Here is a 25,478-nt window from a genome sequence, read left to right as displayed (position 1 = left end):
TCCAGAAAAATCACTTGCCTGCTTATGCCTTCCAAGAAAATTACATGTCATTTTTATCTAAATATTAAGTGGTATATTTTAATATTCTAGGTTCCAAAACTCAAGAAGAAAATAGAACATTAATTATTCTATCCCACTTTTTTTTCTCCTTTAAAAAAATATTGTAAAAATAAACAATTTTGAAAGCCTTAAGAATTCTGACCAACGTAATAATCAACCATGATTCCAGAGGAAAAAGCAAGAAGAACCCTGTCCACTTAGAGATGATGATCTAATGTGTAGAACACGAAACAAAATTTTAAATGTGAGAAACATGGGAATTTGTTATGTTTTACTGTATTAATATGACATAAGGTTCTTTCTTCCCATTCTGTAAGAGACCTTGAATGTTATATAGTCTAACTCTTCCATTTTACCAATGAAATTATCCCCTGAGAAGTTAAGTGATTTGCCCAAAATCTTATAGTATATAAATGGCATAACATGGATTTGAACCTAGGTCTTCTGACTCCAAACCCATTACTCCATACTACTGAAGATTAAAGGTCTCTGCCTATTTGAAACAGATGAAAGTAGAAAAATTCAGTACATAATGAGATGTTTTTCTCTGTGATGCCCAGACAATCAAATGTTCAGAAACATTTGGATAAGAAACTGGGTTTTCCAGTGTTCATCTGGATATTTGGCATCCTATCCATGGAGCTGTTAGCATGACTAGGTTTTTAGAAAGCAATGAGTTGTGTAAAAGTACTTGGTTGTCATTTAGCTACTTTCATCTTAAACCCAACACTTTTTCATTGACTTCAAGTCCTATATGCTTGGTTGATGCAACTAATACAATTATGATTATAACACTGACTTACTTGAATATGAGTCATTTAATTTTCAGCATTGCTCTAATGTAAGTCTTGATGTCTGTTATATTTATTTTTAACCTTGGGGGATTATCTCTCCTTTTTTGATCTACCCTTAACATAATATAGAATATTTTTCCTCTCTAGTTAAAAATTAAAAAAAAAATCACGTCATAGTCTTTGATCTTTGCTTATTTATTTATTGCAATTGCTTTTTTGAGAGGAGTGGACCTGAAATTTTATCTGTTCGAGAAACACAGTGACTACAAAAATGGAGCACATTTTAAATGTTCAGTTGTGGGATGTATTTGTCATGGACACTCCAACTGGAACCACCTAGACAGGTCTGAGCCAAGGAAAACAAGTTTGCTGTTACCATAAAAGCATTTGGAATTCCAGTACTACAATGGGTGAGAGAGGAGGAGACTCCAGTTGACTTATCTCCCCACCCAAGTCTGAATACTTTGTGCCATAGTTTGTCTCAGAGTGTGGGAGCAGAGTATTTGTATTAGGGAATCAGTTATGGAAAATCAAACAGCGGACTCTCACCCACTGCTTTTCATGGAGAAGAGGTAGAGTCAAAAGTTTATGAAGCCTGTGGCCCACCCATTCTGAAGTCATTGCCCAGGATACTGCTCACCAAACTAGGGGGCATCTACCTTCATCTCTGAGACTTATAGGGCTAAATATTAAATTTTCACTGTGAATCTTGATAGCAGAATTATAGGCCGATTCAGAGTTGAAGGGGTTTTTATTCCTACCCTATCCTTTTTGCAGCTAAGCAGCTAAATGGTACCATATATAGATTACTGGACTTGGAAACAGGTCAAATCTTGTCCCAAGTACTTAGTTGTGTGACTTGAGCAAATTACTTAACATCTCTCAGCCTCAGTTTCCTCATCTGTAAAATGTAGATAACATCTACTTTACAGGGTTGTTCTAAGGATTAATTCACACAGCATAAGTAAGGTACTTTGGAAATCTTAAATCACTATATAAATAGTATCTATTATTATTTTACAAGTGAGAAAAAGAGGCCCAAAGAAATTGAGAGAATTGACTAAGATCCTACCACTAGTTGCACTGCACTAGGTAGTAAATAGGTGGTAAAATGGATAGAATGCTGGACCTGGAATCTAGAGGACTTGAGTTCAAATATGACCTCAGGCACTTATTGCTTTATGTCCTTGGGCAAGTCACTTCACCTCTGTCTCAGTTTTCTCAAATGTAAAACGGGGATAATATTTTCCAGGGTGATTGTGAGGATCAAATGAGATATTTGTAAAGTGTTAAGTTAAATGGCTCATAGTAGATACTATTAAAGTGATAGTTAATATTATGTGAACCTAGGCACTCTCCCTCCAAATTTAACACTCTTCATTATGTCATGGTGTATCCTTAACTGTTCCCATCACAGGGAATAGTATATGCCAGGAAGATGTAGTTATTTCTTAGCCAATGGAAGTATCTTACTTACTGAGCTTATTTCATATGTATTTACGGATTAAGGAATGTGATTAAAAATATGTCTTTGTCTCTGATTCCATACCCCCATCAAAACAGAATGTGGCATTAGTTCTCAAGAAGGGATAATTGATTGAGAATTTTGCTTTAATATGAATATACTTCAGTCAATGTGTTAACCTAGCCAGTGTTAACCTTGTCTAACCTATCTCCATTTTAAGTGAAATATTATTAAGTGGAGTTTAGTTTAAGTAAGATACTTAGGCAAAGGTAATGAAACAAAAGACTTTATCACCTTATTAAAAAGTTTTAAGCATCATTGACCAAGGAGGACTTTGTTCCCTTATAAAGGAATTTGGGGCATCATTTGAGGGTATGAAGATGCCATGCTAACTTTTAAGGCTATTACAGAAGGTAAATTTGACTTAGTCCCTAGGCTAACTTAGAGGAGGCAGGGAGGTGAAATGGGCAATGTTTGGTTTCTCCTTGAACAAATAAAAGCTTGACTCCATAGAGAAATCAGGCAAGAGAATGGACTAGATAGGTCTGCTGGGAATTTTCCCTAGGCAACTGTGAATGGGGTTTTGGAAGCACAGGAGTACATGTCTTAAATTCATCAGTTACAGTGGAAGGGGGATATATTAAACATGGCACCTCTGTCACATCTTCCTTCTCCTGCCTGTGCGATTATTCCTTCTTATCTTACTGGCTCATTCTTCTCTCCCCACCTCCTTACCGTGGGTGTCCCCCCTACTCTTTACTCTGCCCAATGTTCTCTTCTTTGTCTGAAATTTTCCCTTGTGATTGCACCCAATTCCCCACCTTCGATTATGACTTCTATGCAAACGAATCCCAAATCTATATATCCAGCCCTAGGGGTTTTTCCTATATTTGTAAGTGATTATTGGATGACTTGGATATCTCCCTAACAGCTCACAGTCAGAATTTCCAAAACTGAACTTAGAGGGATCTTCCCTAAACCTGTCCCTCCTCTAAATATCCCTATTTTTCTTGATAGTATTGCCCCTCCTCAATCATCTCTGAGTCTTCCTTGTCTTTCACTTCCCATGCCTGGTCAATTGCCAAATCCTGTCAATTTCACTACCATAATAGTTCTCTTTATATCTTTTCCATTCACACTGACACTCTAGGTCCTCATTCCTTCTGGAAGTATAGATTATTTTAATACTATCTTAATTTATTTTTCCTTTCCAATTAATCTTTTACTGAACTCCCAAACTAATCTTAATACAAAAATTGATCATGTCCCTCTCCTATTCTAATGCCTTCAGTGGTTCCCTACTACCAGTAAGATAAAAGAATTCCTTAATCTCCACAATTTGGTTCCACCTTATCTTTCTAGTTTCATTTCGAATACCTTTCAAGGTCTATCGCTAACTAGATGCCTAGCTGTCCCTGCTCTGGTGCTGGCCTTTGTCCAGGCTGTCCTCTATACCTGAAATGTATTCCACTTACAATCCTCCCTGATGTTATTCTCCTCCTTGAAGGGCCAGGTCAGGTGTCACCTCCTCTACAAAGACTTCTCTGATTCCCCACCCCAGATGAAAAAGGGGTCTCTTGTCCTTGGATATTCCGGTCCTGGCACTCTGTCTCTTTCTCTCTTTTCCACTTATCGTATTCTAACATTTTACCATGTATTTGCATGTATTAGTTGTTAGACTCTTGAAAGGAAGAACTGGTTTTATTTTCCATCTTTCTATTTTGAGTACCCTGCAAATGGTAGATACTTAATAAATACTATTTGGAATTGAACTGGCTTAAGAATTAGATGATTGTGATATTGCGGGATCAACTCTTAGCCCTGCCATGTTCTAACTGTGTGACCTTGAGATATTGACAAATTTTTTTGAGCCTCAGTTTCCTCATTTGTAAAATGAAGTCAATAATGCTTGTACTACCTTATATACAAGGTGATTTTAATAAAATGATTTAACTGCTTAATGCAAATTATTATCCTAAACATTCTCTATTGCAATGTAAGATGCTCCATGAAGGTAGGGCTAAGGATCTTTTTGTAATTTTAATAGCTTCTTTCAGTTGTCTAACAGTGCTCTGCCATTAGAATATGATTGCTGAATGAATGTGTGAATGAGCTTTTTCTGGGCTGGTACACGTCATCCTCTAATAACTGTCTGACAAGCAGGCTCTGATCCCTCCAGACTCTTTTCTGGCCCTTTCTCTTTCTTTTCTCTTCCTTCTATAGGTTAGATCTGCTTGCTCTCACCTAATCTATACCTCTCTTACCCAAGGCATTAAAGATGCACAATTTATATATTCTGTCAAATTTGATGCCATTTTAAGTTATAATGAATATTTCATGCCACAATATATCTTTTTTCCCTAATATTCTCAAATTTATTCATACCAAGAACCATTTATTTAGTATTGACTATTTGCAGGTTCAAGGATCCCTGTGTTCTCTGTGAACTCTATGAATGTTTGTTATATTGTTTCTACATGGGTATCAGGGTTTCTGACAAGATTAAACTTTTCATTAACAGAGATATTTCTCTCTCTGAATACACAGGCCACCTAAGATGTCCTCATTTTTTTCTATCATATGGACTCAACATGCTGTCATCTTTCTTGTCTAATAAATTTTCTTACACCTTTTTTTGATCTTCCAAGTTGTTAGTGCTCTCTTATTTTTCAAATACTATATAATATTGTCTGTTTAACTGTTATATTTTTCCAATTAGATGAAAGGTCCTTGAGGGAAGGTTTTTTTTTCTAACCATTCCCAGGACCTAGAAAATTGTCTTGCATTTACTAGGTGCTTAATAAACGCTTGGACTATCTTGATGGTTTGGGAAGACCCAGTTTAGAATTGATTGACAATTTCTATTCTCCATTAAACACCAGGAATAAAAAAAAAAGTTCTTTAAATCTAATAACATCTGCTGGAGTCATATTTTATTTCATTTTATTCTGTAATTAATAGGCATCAGAATAGTTCCCCTCTGTCTTTCAGTGCTGATTCACATATATAAAATAATTATTCATTTTTGTTCACATCTCTTGCTGCTCTGGACTAAAGAATTTCAATTTTATTATGCTTTATTATATCTTATTTTCCATTCCCTTCACTTGTTATAATTTCTTCTTTGAATTCTTTAAATTTTCTTTAGCTCTAAAATTATGTCACCAAAATTTAGGTGCTAGTGATTAACAGCATTATGGGATAGAACTCTCTGGTCAAATTGTTTTATTCTTCTTGCTTTATCCTAACATGTCAGTATCGCGATAACTATATTTAAGCTTTGTGATACTATTTCATGTGTTAGTTGCCATGACCAAAGAATTTTTTAAATAGTGGCCACTTTATTGTTGGCAAAACATTTCTTTACAAGATGATCAGACTATTGGTGATAAATCAGTACTTAGGTTAGTCTTTAGAAATTAGAATCCGTCTGTTTCGGGGACCAGACTCAAAACCTTTTCAATATGGTATAACCTGCCAGAGCTTAGGTCCAATTGCCACAGGTTTTAAGAATTCAGGGTTGACTCCATACCATGATGAAGCAGTGGGGTAGAATATTGTGGAGGAGAGGTACAAAACGATGAGTTTAAGCAGGTTTTAGCTAATAACAGTGAGGAAATTCAGAGAACAGTGAGTAAAGAGGGCAAGGGAAGGAAATGAGCATTTCTTAAGTGCCTACTCATTGCTAAGCACTGTCAGTGACAGGCACTGTTGTAAACACTTTACAAATATTATCTCATGTGAGTAAAAGGTATGGTAGAAAAATAAAATGGCCTGGTCACATAGTGAAGGAAGTCAGATGGACAGCCCAAGCATTCTGTTGGTATCTTGAGAATATGAGGAAGTTATATGACCCACCTGAAATAGACCATTATGTTTAGTAACTAGAGTCTGTAGATTTGTTCAGAAGATCAGCAGAATACCATAGTCAACTCCTCTTTAGATACCACACCATGCTGTATTTAATGGCACATTCTTTGTGTTGACTGAAGAGCCCATGAATTGCAATTTCACATTTCCACTGCAGAATGTAATCATTATTGCTTCCTAGCTCTTTATAAGTTTAATAGTTACATGACATTGACATATGGTCATTTGTTAGGAGGAGGTCATAAGCAATATTAAACAAAAAAAAAAACAATCAGGCATTATAATGCTATGCCTAGGAAATGGTTGTCATGGTTATATTGATCAAGAAGAATTAGGTCCTCATTCATCTGTGTTTGCATTTGACTTTCTGTAAAGCAAATCACTAAAACTTTCTGTTCCTTAATTGTACTGTCTGCAAAAAGAACATTTTAAGAAATTTGTTGTCCTATTCTGGCTGTAGTATTCTTTAGTTTTCAAATATCTGAGGATCATCAAGACAGTTGTTATAAATATTTTAGCTTTCTCAAAAAACATTGCTATATGAATATAAGAATTTATACAGTTGTATATTTTAGAATATTGCCTTCCCCCTGAGTTTCTAGAATGGAATGTAGTCATCTCTATTCTGTGATCCAAGAGCTCCTTCAAACTATGTTCCTACATTATTTCCCTCTGTGTCTCTAAGGGCTAGATGGATTGGTCCAATCTTCGTAATTTACCTCTAAGAAAATTGAAAGTCATGAGAGTTCAGGTGACTTCATTGTTTTAAATAACCAGTTACAGATCTGGGCCAGATCCTAAGTCTCTTGACTGCCAGTCTGATGCCCTTTGCTTCCCCTTCCTCCTCCCCTTATAATGTGTATCTTATTGTTAGCTTTTCAAATGCCAAGGTCAAACCTCCATGACAGTAATCTAAAATGACAGTACAAGAAACCAGCAAGCCTAGCCTCCAAGTATATCTCCTCTCTCACATCCCTGAGTCACTTCTTAAATGGAGTCTTTCATGTGGTGAGATACCAATAATTAACTATGCAAGCTAATTATTATTCAGTAGATTTTATAGCACTCACTTCCCCTCTTATGGAACAGGAGAGGGTGGAGGCAGTCAGAAGACCCAGGAAGGATTTCTCATTCAACTTGAGTAAATCTCATGAAGAGACTCACTCCTCACTCAGTGACTTGTTTTCAAGTGTGGGCACAGTTCTGGGAATCAAGGGTGCTGCACCCAATGCATATCTGAGCTAGGCAATTCCAGTGGCAGCCCCATATCACAGATTGGGGATGCTATAGGGAGGGGCCAATTACAAAATATCTGCAACCCTTTTTTCTATACTGAGTTTCCCAGTTACCCGGATCCTCCAAGAGAGAATAATACTGAGCATTGTTGAACCTGAACTTGTGGTTTGTTTGGCTGTTATGACATTCCACTCCTAATCCTGGTTTACTTGTCTCTCTAATGATCTGTCCTTTCCATGGACGTGGGAAGACAAGTGGAGAGAAGAAAGGACATTGCAAACAATTAGTGTTTTAATAAAGGGAAGATTAAACATGAAGAATTACTTGGAAGGCTAATGGCTGGTAAACAGATCAATGGTATCTTTTTATCACAACATAGCCATTTCCCAATTGATGGGCACCCCTATAGCTTCCAGTTGCATGCTAATACTAAAAGAGCTGCTATTAATATTTTTCTACATATCAGTCATTTTCTTCTTTCTTTGATCTCTTTGGAGCATAATCCTAGTAGTGATATCTCTGGATCGAAGAATATACATAGTTTAGTTGCCTTTAGGGGCATATTTCCAAATTGCTCCCCAAAATGACTATATAATTTCCCAGAACCACCTGCTACATTAATATCCTTGCTTTTCCACAAATCCTCCAACATTTGTTATCTTCTCAACTCTAACAGTGGGATATAATGAAAACAACAATAACACTAGGTTTGGAGTTAGGAGAGGCCAGAGTTCAAATTCTGCTTTTGAACCTTACTACCTATAAGAAAGCCATTTAACTTTTCTGAGTTCCAGATTCCTTATATGGTTAAAAGGTATGGAGGCATAATAAATATTTCATTTTTAAGGGTTGTCACAAGGATCACATTAGATGTTAAGTCAAGGCCTAGAGACTTGTTAAGTGACTTGACCAAGGTCACCCAGGTCATAAATGGTAGAGCTAGAGTTCAAACTCAGATTCTCTGACCCCATATCTAGCTTGTTTTTCACTTCATCGCATGCTTTCCTAAATCTAGAATGACAGAAACTCCAGCTTCAGCCATCTAATCACTAAAATATTGTCAACTGATATTATCTTTACTGTCTATCGTGTCCCTTTCAGTATAAAATTCAGAGAGGTGGGGTTTTCCAGCTATGCATTTGGTCAGACCATCATCTTTTTAATCTGCTGAGTTACAGATTAAGAGTTTTAGTTTAGTTTCCAGATTTGCCTTTCCTTCTGGGTTAGGCTGGACATCAACAAGTGGCCTATTGGCTCTCTGCCATATTGTCTCTTTTCCCATTTTTTTTGCCGTTAGTGTTTTTTGTTTTGTTTTGATTTTTTGTGTGATTTCTCTTGTGCAAGGAAGTTCTAATTCCTTCTGCCTCTGCAGATTATCATTTTCTCTGTAATTTGTATTATTTGACATTTGACTGAGATACTGAGAGTTAAATTGCTTGCCCAGGGCCACAAAACCAGTATGTATCAGAAACCTAGGTCTCCCAGATTTCTAGTTCAGCCCATGATTCACAATTCCTTTCCAGGGTGAGTTACAATCATGAAATAATGCATTCCTGACAGCATAGTAACTCTTTATAAGTACAGAGAGATATTTTTCTTATCACCAAATTGATCTGAGGAGTTCTTATTTTGAATAAAAAATGTTTCTGTCTTTGGTTAATGGAGGCTTTTGCTTAACAGTATCAAAACATTAACATAATAATGAGTGAAATAAGTGATTGGAATTCTCCTCCTTCATAGGAGGCCTGGCTATTAAAAGGCAGGAGTCCTATTTAATAGTGTAGATTTAGTATAAAATGTTTGGCTTGGCTCCCAGATTAGGAAGTTCTCCCTTAAGAAACCACCTGTGATAGATGTTTTCACTTCACTGTTGGGAAGGAATATTTTACTGCCATTACAGAATATGAAGTACCAAAGAAACTAACATGTAATATTGGGAAAGGAAATTCACAATCCCCCCAAATGTAAGTAACATATAATAATACTTTTGTTGGTGAAAAGACTCTGTCCAAGTGAAACTTTTTTTTACCAGAAATATTATTAACAGAGGAAGAAATTATATAAGAAGTAGAGAGTTGAGTTACAAGAAGTCAGAAAAATGATATAATGGTATAAAATATGATTAAATAATAATTGAAAAGTAACACATTGATTAAAACCCAATCATACTAATGTTATTTAAGAAGTACAGGGATGGTTAAGTGGCGCAGTGAATGGAGCACCAGCCCAGGAGTCAGGAGGACCTGAGTTCAAATCGGGCCTCAGACACTTAACACTTACTAGCCCTGTGACCGTGGGCAAGTCATTTAACCCCTATCACCCTGCCTTCCCCCTCCAAAAGGCAAAAACAAAAAAAAAAAAAAGGGCAAATGGCTAATAGATTTTTCTTTTCAAATTGATAATGGGAGAATGCTAGAGATCAGGAGAGTTCTAGGCATATCAACATCATATAGGTCTGAAGAGGTGAGAGTAGGTATACTAAAGGGAAATCAATATATGGGATAGGGTTGTAGATCAGGAGGATTCTGGGACCTTAAATCAGGGCAAAGTTGAAACCAGAGACTGTTGATGGGGAAAGGGACAAAGAATAAAAACAAATTTTGCCAACTTTGCAATGTTTTCATGAGATTCATCATGTTCACGTCCAGTTTTGTTTGAACAAACAATAGATAATTTAGTATTGTACATGAATTTAGGTTTGGGGAAACACTGCTGTTGAGCTTTGTGATATCAGCAACTGCTTCATGTGACTTATAAAGATTTTTGGTTCTAGTTTATTTTATAACATAACTGACTTTACTTATAACTTCTTTTCCCTTCCCCTGTCCCAGGGATCATTCTTTGAAAAACCACTGAAGCTGATTGTTGCACTGGCATTGTTGCAAATCAATAGTTCTATTGGTCAATCTGTGGCTTGGCTTCCATTAGAAAGCCTCAGGCAATAATTAGGGATTACTCAATGGAATAATGCACAAAATAGGCATTTTTGAAAGTTAGATTTCTAAAAGACAAAAAGCTAACACTAAGATTAGGAACTTGCTGTGAAGAAAGTATTTTCTCTGTTTATTTATGACATGAACAACCTGCTTCCAGAAAAGAAGCTTAAGAGCAAATTGAATTTCTTTTTCACTGGTAGAGTATATGAAGGACTTGGAGATTCTCAGAAAAAATTGTGACTCAGTATGAAATTAGTACATCCTGAAGATGGAGCCTACCCGAGACTGTTGACATTGGCTTTTTAATAAGAATATCATAGGAAATTTCATTCATTATAGCTTATACATGATGTACCTTAACCTCTTAATACATTATAAAAGATAACACTGTTAGAGCAGACTGAATGATATGGTACAAATAACACTGGAATTGATTCTGAGTTTGGTTCTATTATATTTGTGATCTTGGATAAGCCACTTAAAATTTCTGCCACCTTTTCCCCAAGGGGCAAAAACCTTTTCTACTAAACAAACAATGTCTTAGCAGTTATTTGTAATATATAAGTAACATGACCAAATATTCATTGAAATAGTCCAGTATTTCTTCAGATTGTCCATACCTATAATTTGAAATTCATTTCTTTGTGAACTGGAAAGGATTAATTCCTTCCTCCTCTGTCCCCATTACCAACCTCCTCTCTTATTCATACATGAAATGAGTTAATGTTAGGTTAAGTGTGTCTTGGCAGTTATTTGAGGTAGAAATCTAAAGGAAATAAAATAATTTACATAGTAAAATAATAAACTATTGAAATTAATGTTCTATAAAACCAGATTATTAGATTTAAAAAAGCAGTATTTTAAGATACAGTGCATTCACAGAGCAAAAACAGAAATTTATAGAACATAAAGGAAGGATTCACCTTTATTTAAATCCTTAGTCTCTTGATTCCCCTCAAACTTGGGTGAATGGCTTTTTTCTTTATTTGTCCTGATAACTCCCAGTCTAGTTTTGTGCTGCTGTTGTTGTTTATTCCCACAAAATACTCTCACAGCCTACTTCCTTCCGTTTCTGTCCTCCTTGCCTACCTCTTTCTGGGTTACAGATGGTAGCATTCTGCTGAAGTATCTTTTTAGCTCTTTCTGGACACTTTCTAATTGAGGCCTGTCTTTCTCCCCCCACCCAGTGCCAAAGAATGTTTTCCCTCTGTTTCTTTTTCTTTTCACTCTCTAGAGAGAGGTCTAACATTAACCCCTCGTCTCCTTTTAGCTTTTAAAGCAAATGAGCAATACATATTCTTGCAGCTGCTTACAATTCCTGTATACATAAATGGGGTGCAATGGTAACAGAAACATCACTGTTTAGAATCAGAGAATATTTGAAATGGTAAGAATTTTAGAGATTGTCTGAGCCAACCCCCACCTTTTAAGGATCCAATTCAATTCAATAAAGACACTGTTCAGGCATGACATAAAATCCAATAGAGGGATGAAGATGAGATTTCACTGATTCTAAAGGATTTGAATTTCCTCATATACCTATAGTGTCCAGGATAGCTTGGAACTTCTTGGGAGAGAAGATAGCTTGAAGAATCATGAGCTTCTCCTGGACTTTAAGGGATGGAGTAGATGACAGCTAAGCAATGTTAATTACCTCATCTGTTTGACTTAGATCAGGCATCTTTGGTCAAGGTCACAGTGCAGAATAAGAACCAGAGCCTAAAACTTCTGACTCGTCAGAGGGTATGAATGAACATGTCTCAATGGGAGAAGCACAAAATATTAACAACCATAGGAAAAAATGTTCCAGATCACTAATAATTAGAGAAATGCAAATTTAAATTAAATTAAATTAAAATTAAATACCAAAAGTTCTAACTTATACCTAGTAAATTGGCGAAAGTGACAAAAGATGGGAATGAGTGATGCTGGAGGAGTCATAGAAAAATGATATTTTGCTGCTGATACATTTTGGTACTCTGGTGAATTGATTAGTGAAGCTGTGAATTAGTCCATGACCATTATGGAAAGAAATTTGTAATTATGCTAAGAAGATAACTAAAATGTCCATGCCCTTTAATCCTAAAGATTCCACTGGTAGTTATATATCCCAAGGAGATCATTGACAAAGAGAAAAGTTCCATATAAAGCAAGATATTTATTGAAGAAGTTTTTGCAGAAACAAAATGCTTATCAATTGAGTAAAGGCTGAACATATTGTGCTACATGAATGTTATTGTGCTGTTAGATAGTATAAATACAATGACTATAGAGAAGCATGAGAAGAGTTGTATGAAATGATGCAAAATTAAATTAGTAGAAGCAGGAAAACAACATATTCAATGACTATAATGATTTAGATGGATAGAATAACAACAATGACAAAAAATGAAAACTGAATGCTGCAAAATTATATTGTTCAAGTTTGTCCTCAAAGAAGAGATATGAGAAGAGGTCTGACCATCACTTCTTTACAGCAGTAGAAGACTGTGTCTCTGAAATTTCTCATATAACATCACTGAATATATATATATATATATATATATGTTAATTTCACTGTACTTTTTCTTCCTCTTTTAAAATTCTTTATTCAATGAAATTATTTTCTTGGAAGGGTAGAAAAGGAAAGTTAGAGTTAGAAATGTTTTTGTAAAATCAGAATATCAAAAAAATTATTTTCTATTAAGCCTTGCTCTTGCCTTTGAAGCATAATGATTCCTACTTCATGCTAATGTGAAATGGAAATTATGGGTCATTTATTGAAACATATATCACTTACACTCCCATCAATTTATTTCAAAGGGTATTTCTCATTGTGAGTGGTGGAGAGGAAAAAAAGAAAAAAATTTCATGATAACTTATATTATTTATATAATATATATTATATTAATAATAATATAATATATATTAATAATAATATTATATTATTTATATAATATATTTACAAGGAATAGCAAGTTGTACATAATTTGCATTTTTCTGTTCAATCATCTTTTTATTATACTATGTTATAGAAGTACTTGTTTTATTCCATAAATTAAAAATAAAAAATTCATTATTATTGACTAAAATAAACCATTTAAGTAAAACAAAAAAGGGGCTTGCTTTTAATTAATGAGCTATTATCTGAATAAAGCCCTAGACCTATCAGTTGCTCAGTGAAATTAAAAAAACCTTTGACCCAAAAAATTGTCTATTTAGAAAATCTAGGTTTCAAGAATTTTGTAAGAGTTTGTTGCCCTAACAGTGTCCCATATACTTTCTATGAACTGGGTCAGACAAAGCAAAAAATTTAGAGTCGTGAGTACTGAAAATCACAATATCTCTCCTAGAAAACCAAAGTAGGATATAACCATTGATTAATAACAGAATAGTTCAATAGTGCATATATTATTTTATGGCTTGAGCAACAAGGGCAATCACCCTGAGACAACCAAAGCATATAACAAAATATTTAGGCCCACCACATACCTCATTACTTTCCAGGAATATAATTTAAACTGAGTGGAAAATATAATTCTGAATCCATCTTCACTAAGATGGATTCAAGACAAACTTGCTTTCTGTAGACATCATTTTACTCTTGGCTTGAAAGGAGTTTAACGTTGATAGTTAATTTGAAAGCCTGAGGATTCCAGTAGGAATTCTAAATGACTCTGCTTCTATCCCTCACAGGTTAGTGTGCTCATAAAGACCCAACAACATCAATTTTCGTGGTTCATTAAAATAGCTTCAAAGAATCTACAGTGATGTACTGGAATGTTAGAATATAGTGCTAGTCCTGAGGAGCTGAAAATGGCTTATGAGGACATGTTTGTTGCTAGCAGGGAAATGAAGATCATTATTTCACTTTTCCTAGAGGGTTGAACTAAGCTATGGACATAGGGATATTTGTTTCCAAATGTCACATTTTGAGTCAGTGACTAACTTTTAGATAAAATAAGAGATTCTATTATACTATTCTATATTTCATTACATTTTCATCATAGTTCCAAAATATTTTTAAAAATCAAATAAAATTATATTCTAATTCCAGTCTAAAATAATCATAGGCTCAGAGGAGCAGAATGTGAGACTTAGAAGGGGCTTTAGAGATTATTAAGTCCGGATCCCTCATTTTTACAGTTGAGGAAACTGAGGCTCAGAGAGATGAAAGTATTTACAAATAATCCCATTCTTTTGAGGAGGATAATGTAAATTGTGTATTTCTAGGAATACAGAAAACAAAAGGAAAGGAAAACTATATACCAATTCATACAAGACACATATATGTATATCATAGGAATATCTACATATAAAATGTAGGGATATAAAGATTCTTCATATTTTTCCAAAGCACCAAAATAACTTTATAACATTTTTTTCCTATAGCAGGAATTAATCTTTTTGAAATCCTAATGAAGCTTATAGACCAGAATAATATTTTGAAATGAATAAATTACAATGTATAACATTATAAAGAAAGCAAATTATATTGGAATATAGTTATGAAAGTATTTTTAAAAAGCAAGTTTTATGGACTCCTGTTCCATAAAATAGACTGAATGTGAATCAGAATCATGAAGTGAAGTTACTGGATGATTTTTTGCAGGAATTCCTTTTTTTGCACATTTATAAGTCTTCCTACTGCCAAACCCAATGGTCCCTTTCAATGATTCTTTCCATATGTAAACAGAAGCAAATGACTAGAGTTCTGTTGATTTTTATAGGCTACTTTTTGGGGGAGGCATCAGCCAAGTAGAACCATTGTTTAGCTGTATGACTCCCCATGATTCTCCTTCCTCTGTCCATATTTGCACATTTATGCTTTCCCAGTTTTGGTGTGGTGTTTCCATTTAACTTCTTGTTTATTATATGCCCAAATCCAAACTGGTTGTCAAGCTCCTCAGGGATCAATGACAAATAAATTTAAAAATTCAACATTTATTATATTTAAGACACTGTGCTAGGATGTGAAGATATAAAGACAAAAATATCTCCTGCTCTCAAGCTGCTTACATTCTGCAGGGAAATGGAGATCTATACACAGCTAGCTCAGCACAAATGACTTACAGGGGAAATCAACACTAATGATTTAGGAAGTCATCCCAGAAGTAGTGGCTCATCAGCTGAGCCTTGAAGGGAAGTCAATATTCTGAAAGATGAGCAGTGCTACCCAAGCACTGGGAAATACTGAAAGGTAGAGCTGAGGGATGCATTCTCAGGATTTAGGATTTAGTCTAGTTTATCTAGGCCACATCTATAAAGAGTATTAATGAGAATTAAAGCTTTGGTAGATAGTTTGAAATCAAGCTGTGCAAAATTTTAAATGTGAGGATTAGGGAAGCAGCAACCTAGAGAGACAATAGAGATCCCTTGATGGTTTTCTACCAAGGACAGGCCTATGCATGAAAAATGGCAGCTGTGTGAAAGATGGACTAGAGAAAGGGAAGTCTAAAAGCAGAGAAACCAATAGGAAGACTATTTAGGTAGCCCAGGGGGGAGGAAATGAGACCCTGAATTAAGTTGGTTGCCATCTGAGTGGAGTGGAGGAACTGGTTTCCAGAGACAGGGAGTTAGAATAGAGAAGGCTGAACAGCTGAGTGGATAAGTGGAGTGAAAGAAAGAAGAATCAAATATGAATTTGCGGCATGAGCCTAGGTAGGAGAATAGGAGTTTAGTGATGTTTGCATTATATAGAGGATGAAGGATGTTAGGAGGGAAGATAGCTAATACTATTTGTAGCAGCAAGCACCCCAGCGTCTCCAGGGTGTCTGCCAATACAGGTTCTTGGATCTGCTTTGATAAAGGTTAACAAGCTTACTTTAATCAGAAAAACATGTATCATTTACCTAGTTCAGAGGAAAAAGGTCAGCACCCCGAACTTCAGAATACACAGACAGAATTATCAAGTCAGAGAAGCAGATCCAGTAGATTTCCAAACTGTCCAACCATTACATCCATACCAAATCAACATCTGGGTTTTTCAAAGCCGGGGCCTCTGGACAACGGCTTCCCAGAATCCATATCAAATCACAGAACACTTCTCAAAGTGAGCCCCAAAAACAAAGCTACACATCAGGGCTTATATAGCCTTCTCTTGGCTCAGAGAATGTAACAACCTTATTGACTCACTGGCCAATCCAGAAGTATCTACTGAAAAACAAGCCTCCCACCCTAGGCTCCAAGTGTACTTTAGACTAGGGGCAGGGAAGATCTTTAAATTTGCATTTCTATTACACTATTTTAAACATGTTAATTTTGAAGTGCAAGATGATAACTTCATAAGGAGAGGTCAGTTGGTACATTGGTTCTCTGGCCTTGAGTTCCATTTCCTTTCCAAGTCTTATAAACATTTATACAAATATAAAAATATATACAAATCTTAGAGTTAAAAATAGCATGAATGCCTTTACATATTCCATAATTAGTTCAGTGATGGAGCCTGAAGTGACCACATATGAACTATATAGAGACTATTCTCTAGTGAAAATAGGTGTATCTACCTCAGAGACAGAATCAATTTTGTTTTTCCCCTGCTTTTTTTTTTGAAACATAGAATGGGATCTCTAACTATGCTTTTCATTAATTTGGATGCTAATAAAGCTATCAGAGACAATATTAGGAGCTCCACTGAAGATGCTTATTTGAACATAGAAATTTTTTTAAGTCAGTTAAGTTCATCCTTCATCCAACATATTATTCTCTAAAAATACCACTTTTGTCATGTGACTTCTCTGCTCAAACAGCTTCAAAGACCTTCCATTTTATGTAGGATAAAGTCCAAACTTTTTAGATTCTATGCAATCTGGCCCTAAACTACAGTGGTTTCTATATAGCTGTATCCCCAATTCTTGCCTAGTAGAAGGAATGGAGATCAAACTTGTCATTTTATTAGCAAAAGGCAGTGATTCTCAATCTTTTTGGTCTCAAGACCCCTTTGTACTCTTAAATGTCATTGAAGACCTTTTAATGAGTTTTTATTTATGTGGGTTATATTTATCAGTATTTACTCCTTTAGAAATTAAAATGCCTTATTACTATTATGAAACGTTTTGATCTCATGCCTTATCCCCCAAGATCTGAGGAGGGAAGATCCCTGAGACCACACTTTAGGAACTGCTGGCAGGAGGAAATTCCAAATGAGAAACTCCTTCTACCAGTGTGAGTTGGCCCACTTCCTGAAATTTATAGTCTTAAAGAGTGGCCTAGCACTGAAAAGCTAGGTAACTTGCCCAGGATCACACAAAAACTAGTATGTGTCACAAGCAAGACTTGAAACTGTATTTTCCAGGCTTCTAGACCAGCTCTCTGTGTGATAAAACATGATTACTTTCAATATCCAACACTAAGCACTCTCTTTTGGTAGTCATATTGGTATGTCCATTGCTTCATAAACACACTTTGCTTATACTCACATTCTCTCCAAGCCATGCCCCATAGTTAGCATTCCCTCCCCTATATTTTGTCTTTTTTTAGACTTTTCCATCTTTCAAGGTCTAGTTCAAGTCCTCCCCTCCTCTGAACTATAGAATATTTATTACTATGCCACCCATTTGGCACATGATGCTACACCACCTTCTGTTGTTAATCAATCTGTTGTATGGTGAATGTTTTGTTTAGTTTGAAAACTTCTATGGGGTTTAGAAAGATCATGTCTTAGAACTTCTTCCTGGTTACCTTAGCACTTAGAATAGGCTTGCAAAGAGGATTGAATGAATGCAAAGGTGAGTGAATGAATGAATGTGTAAGATTTAGCTCATCCATGGAAATTTAGAGAGAAGACAGCTAGGCAAAAGTTTTCTCTTCTGTCATATATCACTTAAGAGAAACTTTATGCTTGAGATTCAACCTGCCAACTGACTTTGTCTATGGTAATGCAATGTATAGGCTATAGACAATCTTTTTTTTTTTTTACTCTATAGTCAATCTTTTTTGACCCTGTCTTCTGATCAGTGCACTGTCAGTTGCATTCTATATTCAGGTGATCAGACTCAGATATTAAGAAGGTCAAAAAGAGTGACACCTCTTATTTAGTTCATTGTTATTTGGAGCAATTACCTACAATAAATTTCTTTTTCCTCCAACTTTCTTCCCTCCCTTCCTCCCTCACCCCCTCCTTCCTTCTTTCTCTCTTTCTTTCTTTCTTTCTTTCTTCCTTCCTTCCTTCCTTCCTTTCTTTCTTTCTTTCTTTCTTTCTTTCTTTCTTTCTTTCTTTCTTTCTTTCTTTCTTTCTTTCTTTCTTTCTTTCTTTCTTTCTCTCTCTCTCAATCTCTCTCTCTCTCTCTCCCTCCCCCCTCCCTCCCTTCCTTCCTTTCTTCTTTTCTTTCTTCCTTCCTTCTTTCCTTTCTTCCTATCCATTAGCCTCAAGTGATTTACATCTTTCCAATTTTCTAAGGACTTCATAGACTGACATAATGATATAGTACCTGCTCCAAAGTGTTTCACTGATAGTATCTAATTAACCCTTATAGTATTCTTTGATCATAGTTCATACTTCCTTGTAGTTCATAGGTGAGGAAACAGCATGGAGACAATAAGAAATATTAAATAGTGTGACTAGAACTTAGAACTGTCCTGACAGCTTTCAGTGCCTGTGGGCAGGCAACATGTGTAGGCATTCTTACCCTCTCTGCACCTTGAGGCTGTAGAATAGTTCTACAAAGACCACACAGTAAGTTGGAAGACTGTCAGTACCAGATTTCCTCTTTTATTTAATTTGAATACTAAAACACATAAAATCCTACTTTAATGTCCATTTCCAAGTGGATAATGTGTATTTTTTTCCTGGTATCCTAGTCATTCTAAAGTTGTACATAATTCACAGTATCTGATTCTTACTTCACTTTCTCCTGGGATGAAAGGACTTGGGGGAAGTAGGCAGTAGAATTATGGTCATTCAGATGCTTGTATTTTTCCTTTCTGCTCATTCTGACTATTGTCTTCTTTTTCCTAAACCCTTTCATTAATCTACTGTGGTCAGTTAGGTGGGGCAGGGGATAGAGTGCCTGGCCTGATGTCAGGAAGACCTGAAGTCCAATCTGGTCTCAGACACTTACTAACTGTGTCTCCCTGGGCAAGTCACTTAACCCTGTTTGCCTCCGTTCCTTATCTATAAAATGAGTTGGAGAAGGAAATGACAAACCACTCCAGTATCTTTTCCAAGAAAACCCCAGATGGGGTCACGAAGAATCCTACATGACTGAAAAAAGACTGAACAACAACAAAATTATCTATTGCTATCTCCAGCTTATACCCTATGTGCCCCAAACAGCCCCATGTGTTGCTGGTGCTTGCAGTACCAATATATGTGGCTCATAACATAAGATAGTTTAAGCTAGAAACAAACATAAGTCCGTGGTTTTCTATTTTCTATCCCCTCCATCTATTGCTTTCACTGTAACTTACTATATCATATGTTTTTGTTCCATATCTTAGTCTCTCACATTTCATAGTAGTTCTTCAATTTTCAAAATGAGTGTAGCATATATGAATTTATACCCTTACATTTGGGAGAAATGAAAAGCTCAACAATGCTTTGGGCAGAGGAAAACGTTTTACCAGAGGAGAGGATCATTAGAAACAGCTTGGCATGTTTATGAGCAATTCCCATTGGCACTTACTTAATAGGAAAAATGGTTTTGCATATGGCAAAGTGTTTTTATATGTACATTCAGCTGGGCATGTGTTAGGAAATGTGCTTCTTTAGTGGTTTGAATTTGTGGCACACCATATTTATACATGTATTTCCCCCTCTCATACCTTTCTCTTTCCTCTTCTCTTCCTTCTGCCCTGCTTTTCCTTCCTCTCCCCTCATCTGGAATTTTGAGAAGAAAAATTCCCTCATCCCTCTTTGCCCTTTGATGAATAGGGTGGGGAAGGTGGGAACTGCCAGAGAGCTATTCAAAAGCAACTGTTCCTACTTATAGATACTTCTCTAAGTCAGGGCAGAAAAGAAGACTAAACTTACATCTGGGTACTTGCCATTATGTAGGATAGAGAAGGCTGAAAACTAGTCAGCGCTTAGTCTCGTTCTCCCTCCTAGTCACACCTTATTTGTTCCAAAATTTGATTTTCTCTCATGACTGAGGTTGTAGAGATGTTCTCATAAAGCCATTATTAACTATATTTATGTCATGGACCCATTTTGCAATCAGGACCCTTTCTCAGAATAAAGATTTTTAGATGCATAAAAAATACAGTATTGCAAAGGAAACCAATTATATTGAAATGCAGTTATAAAAGATGTCAAAATTCATAGATTCCCTGCTAAGAACCACTGCTAATATGTCTTCAACCCCATGAGAGACATGAGCAATTACAGTAAGTTACCTAGTCATTTATCTTGAACCCAAGTATACTAAAGTTCCTGACTTGAAAATTAATTCCTAAATGTAGCATGATCCTTTATCATGTTCAATCATTCCATTTCCTATCCTTTTCTCTTGCAAACACATATATAATTATGCTTAAGGAAGTCAGCATTTAGTAATTGCTTACAAAGGTAACTATTAGATTATGATTTATTCTTTTATAAAAAGTGAAGTTTTAAGGGTCTTATCTAAAAACGGAGATCTCAGTGGGAGCAATCAATAAAAATTTCTTAAGCACCTACCAAGTGCCAGGCACTAAACTAAGGGCTGAGGATACAAGAAGAGGCCAAAAAAAGAGGCCCCTGACTTCAAGGAGCTTACATTCTAAAGGAAGAGACAGTATGCAAAACAAATATATACAAAGTAAACTATATACAGGATAAATAGGAAGTAATTAACAGAGGGAAAGCATAATTTACCAACTCAACTCCTTCTGTTTTAGAATTAAAATACTTAACTTTAAATACTTCAAGATTTAAGATTTCATTGTTGTGGATACTTTTGCCACAAATACTGGTCACATGGTCTATCTGACTTAGGACACACATTCCTTCCAAGTTGGTTTTGCCAAAAAATTAATCATTTGGTGACTAGCCTTATCATTTTCATGCATGGGGGGAAAAAAGAAAAAGAGGTTGAAGAATGAATGGTTATCACCCCCAATTGAATTTTCGTAGCCCTAGCAAAAACCAGAATCATCTTTGCACTTTCACTAATTGGTTTCAAAGGTCAACTAAACTGTTGTTTTATCTTTTTTTCCTGCAATGACTTTTCATTAGAACTGATATCCCTGAGATGTTATGAAAAACAGACAAACATAATATTCATCGTGTTTTATGCCATTATTGATTGCCTTTTTCTTTTCATTGGGAGCCCCTCTGGGATATTATTATGATTGTGCTCTATACCAAGTTGTATTTCTGGGCAGACAGCCAGGGATTTAAAGTCTGCAAATATATCCCCTAAGATTGTTCCAGGTGTGCTGTACCATTAGAAAAATCCTCTCAAGACGATGTTGAAATACACTAGACCTTCTTTGCTGCTTCATTTAGAGCTATAACCAGCAAAGTCAGCCTTTAATTATGTTAAAATTGAAGTGATACTTTTGGGAGCTCAGTTCAAGGGTATTCTCAAGGGAATATGAAAGAAAAACCCACTATGTGGTGTACATTCTCTGCACCACCTTCCCCAGTCCCCATGGCAATAATTCAATCAAGTCAGTAATCAGAGTTGTTAACAATGAAGATTCTTCCTATCTTGAGAAAAATATTCAAGATCATTTGCCCAATAAAGATTTATAGAAGGGAACGTGTTACATACAATAGGCACTAAATAGAAGTTTATTGGATTGCATATCACAGAAGTGAATTGTTATTGCTGCTGCTTTGATTCACTTGCCATTGCTTTACAGATCGCTTTTAAAAACTACATACACTGTATGTAATATTTTTAAAAGGTAATTTTATATAGAATTAAATTTTAGAGCATAAAAAATTAAAAGAGATGTTCTAATGCCCTTTTTTTATGAGGAAACTCAGGAATTCATTCTTTTTGGGAAATATAGCAATTTTAAGCTGTTGCCCCTTCCCCCAGGACTTTTTTTTTAAATGAATGATATACTTTCTCTCATGGAGATGATAAAGCTGATCTCCCATTGCTAGGGTAAGTACTCTGAGTCTTATGAGTGTAATCCCTGGCTATGTGACACAGTGAATGACTAAGGGACTGAATTGATTTTGTCCTTGTTACTACCATGTGCTAACAAAATGCGAAAAGCAGTATCTGTTTTTCTAAATGTGATGCTCTTACAGCATTCCTACAAATAAAGTAGGAAATAGATATTGCCTTCAAACTTTTAGGTGGACAAATATAACCATCTCGTAGATGAAGTATCCAAGGTACATTTGACTCTAAATTGAAGTATTAAACAGTCTATGATAGCAAGCAATAAAGGGAACAATTGAGTGTAGTAGTCATTGAAACAATTCATTGCTCTAAGATAACCCCTTGATTTTTCTCATAGGTTTAGCTTCTTTTTCTTCTTAGCTTTTTATTCTCGGATGCCAAGAAAAATAGAAGAATTTGGGGGCAGGTGATGATAGCAGGTAGAAATTGCACCAAAATATATATATAACAATGGGAGAGCCAAGCCAAAGTTTCTAGAAATAGAAGGGAACAGAGAGATGAAGACTGGTTTTCCCAGCAGCCCACACCATTCACTACAGAGCCAGATCTGTAGACAATTCAGAATAAAACAAAAATGAATATTGTGGGGGGTAATTGGAGATGTGTGGGGTAATATGAGGCATTCAAGATGGCCAAGAAAGGAAATACAAATAGGCATACAAAGGAAATGTAAATGGTCTCTTGACCCAAGGTGTTTTACCCATTCATCATCATCATCTTGTGATAGCCTTTGCTATCCAGATATAATAGTTAACTTCTCCTTCCCAGAGCTTGGTTCAAAAATCTGTGCCTCAGGAAAAAAATGGGAGAGTATATTTTAGAGGGTGAGCAGGATAGAAAGATGGCGAGGAAGTAAGGAAGATTGGGGTGAAGATAACACTAAAAGATGGGTTAGGTATGTACAACCAGTTTGGCCCTGTGGTCAGCTGGCCTGATGCATCATTTCTAACATATGCTGTAGAGAAAGTCCAGTTTTCTTATTCCCAAGCAAGTTAATCTTAAGCAAATTTAATATTAGTCAATTTGGGGAAATTGTTCAACTTGTCTTTTAGGGAGACGTGGACCAGGTGGAAAGATGATATTTTTCCCATTAAAGAGAATTAGAATTAATTAAATTAATTTAATTTAATTAGAATTAATTAATTAAAAATAATCCTTGAGATTATTTAAATAAGGACTGAAAGTTTAGGGATGAAGCTACGAGAAAGATCCCATACAAAGTACTGTGTTGGAAGACTAGGTAAGCTGTTCTAGATAGGATTTCAAACTGAATAAATGGCTGGTTGGACAGTTTAGTCTTAAATGTTCATCTTTAAGTCAACTAGGAATTTTACAAAAGTTGAACCTTATTCTCCATTTACCTTGACTTTTTTCTTTGGAGAGATATCTAATCTACCTTTAGTTGACACATGTGGTACTAAATTCCTGTTTGCCATCATTTTCACTGTAGTAATGTTAGTGTAGCAAATTTTAGTTAGTACATTATTTTTACAAAACTTGCAGTTTGGGACTTTGTCTCCCTTGCCCCACCACTTCAATTTGGTCATTCCATACAGACTTTAGTCATAATAGTTGTCAAGTATTAAGACTGTTAGTAAAGAGTTCAAGTTTGTTCTTATTTTTTGCCTTTAGGGAGAGAGGATGGGGGGGGGGAGAGAGAGAGAGACAGAGAGAGGGAGAGAAAGAGAGAGAGAGAGGAGGGAGGGGGAAAGAATGGAGAAAGGGGGAGGAGGAGAGAGAGAAAGAAAACTATAATCTTACTAAGAAATGTCCATTATCATTAGGTGGTGCAGTGGCTAGAGCACTAGACCTGGAATAATTAAGACTTGAGTTCTAATGTAGCCTCAGATACTTGCTGTGTGATCCTGGGCAAGTAATTTCTTAGCCTTAGTTTTCTCATCTGTAAAACGAGGGTAATAATAACATCTATTGTACAAGGTTGATGTGAATATTAAATGAAATAATATTTCCAAAGTGCTTTGCAAACCTTAAAAGTGCTAAAGAAGTGTTAAAGAAGTATTATTATGGGGCAGCTAGGTGGTACAGTGAATAGAGCACTGGCCCTGGAGTCAGGAGGACCTGGGTTTGGATCTGGCTTCAGACACTTAACACAAAGACTGGCCATGTGACCTTAGGCAAGTCACTTAACCCCAATTGCCCTCCAACAAAAAGCAAAAAAAAAAAGTATTATTATTGTTATCTTAAAATAGGATGATATTATTATCATATTTAGAATGGGATGGTAACATCCTGTTTAATAGGTTTGAATGTGGTAATATTTATAAAAGTATTTGTCAGACCTTAAAATGCTATATAAATGGATATAATAATATAATATAATAATAACCATTATACTTTGGCAATATCATATATCATTATACTACATGATACTACAAAATTATATTATGTAAAATAATGTTATATATTTATAATAATACAAAATTATATGTTTGCACACATATATAAAACAAAGACCATGACTATATAATCTTACCATTTATATACTATTTTTGATAGGATCATGGATTTCAGGTTATGAACAGACTTTATATGAAGGTCATCTTCTCCAAACCCTTCATTTTACAGGTAAGGAAACTGAGGCCCATAGAGGTTAATGTTCTTGTATAAGGTCACATGGGTCAAATAAGTGGCAGAGAAAGTATTCAACCAAGTGTGTTTTTTATGATGATGTTGTATAAGCTTAACACATAAGAAGTCTCAAGAATTGATGACCATGAACACTTCTTTAATCCTGATCCTGGAAACATTCTTTTCTTTGCTAGAACTACATTTACTTTTGTCCTTAGCCTTAGACAAATCAGTTTACTTTTCATCTCTCTTGGTCAGTGAAAATCAAAGTTCTTACTCTTTGGAATCCAGGTCAAAATTTCTATTTACAATGACTCAAATCCTCATGTATACATGAAAGCAAAAAAGCATTGTTGTTTGTAGATTATGAGCTTCATCTTACAGTAATCACTTAATATTAACATAGTCTAACAATGATTAATATGGTTAATGTTAATCACTTAAAATTACCATGTTAAATTGAAAAATGTAATTTCTAAATTACTAATCT

General features: G+C 35.4%; 1 protein-coding gene across 16 annotated transcripts in view; it reads left to right on the top strand.

The window, feature by feature from the left end:
- Nucleotides 1–25,478, top strand: part of MAP2 (microtubule associated protein 2) — a 373,092-nt gene that overhangs the window by 38,286 nt on the left and 309,328 nt on the right. Inside the window, exon 2 of one of the 16 annotated variants that reach the window (XM_069075242.1) lies at nt 24,917–24,985. The exons of the other annotated variants lie outside the window; for them this stretch is intronic. The gene's annotated coding sequence lies outside the window, so the exon portion shown is untranslated. The remainder of the gene's footprint in view (nt 1–24,916; nt 24,986–25,478) is intronic. 16 annotated transcript variants of the gene reach the window in all.

This window comes from Petaurus breviceps, unplaced genomic scaffold (genome assembly GCF_028583685.1).
Source record: "Petaurus breviceps papuanus isolate PSGF00001 unplaced genomic scaffold, PetGlider_PUasm1.0 90903, whole genome shotgun sequence".
NCBI lineage: Eukaryota > Metazoa > Chordata > Mammalia > Diprotodontia > Petauridae > Petaurus > Petaurus breviceps.
The sequence above is the reverse complement of the archived record's forward strand: the minus strand, read 5'-3'. Positions and strand labels throughout refer to the sequence as shown.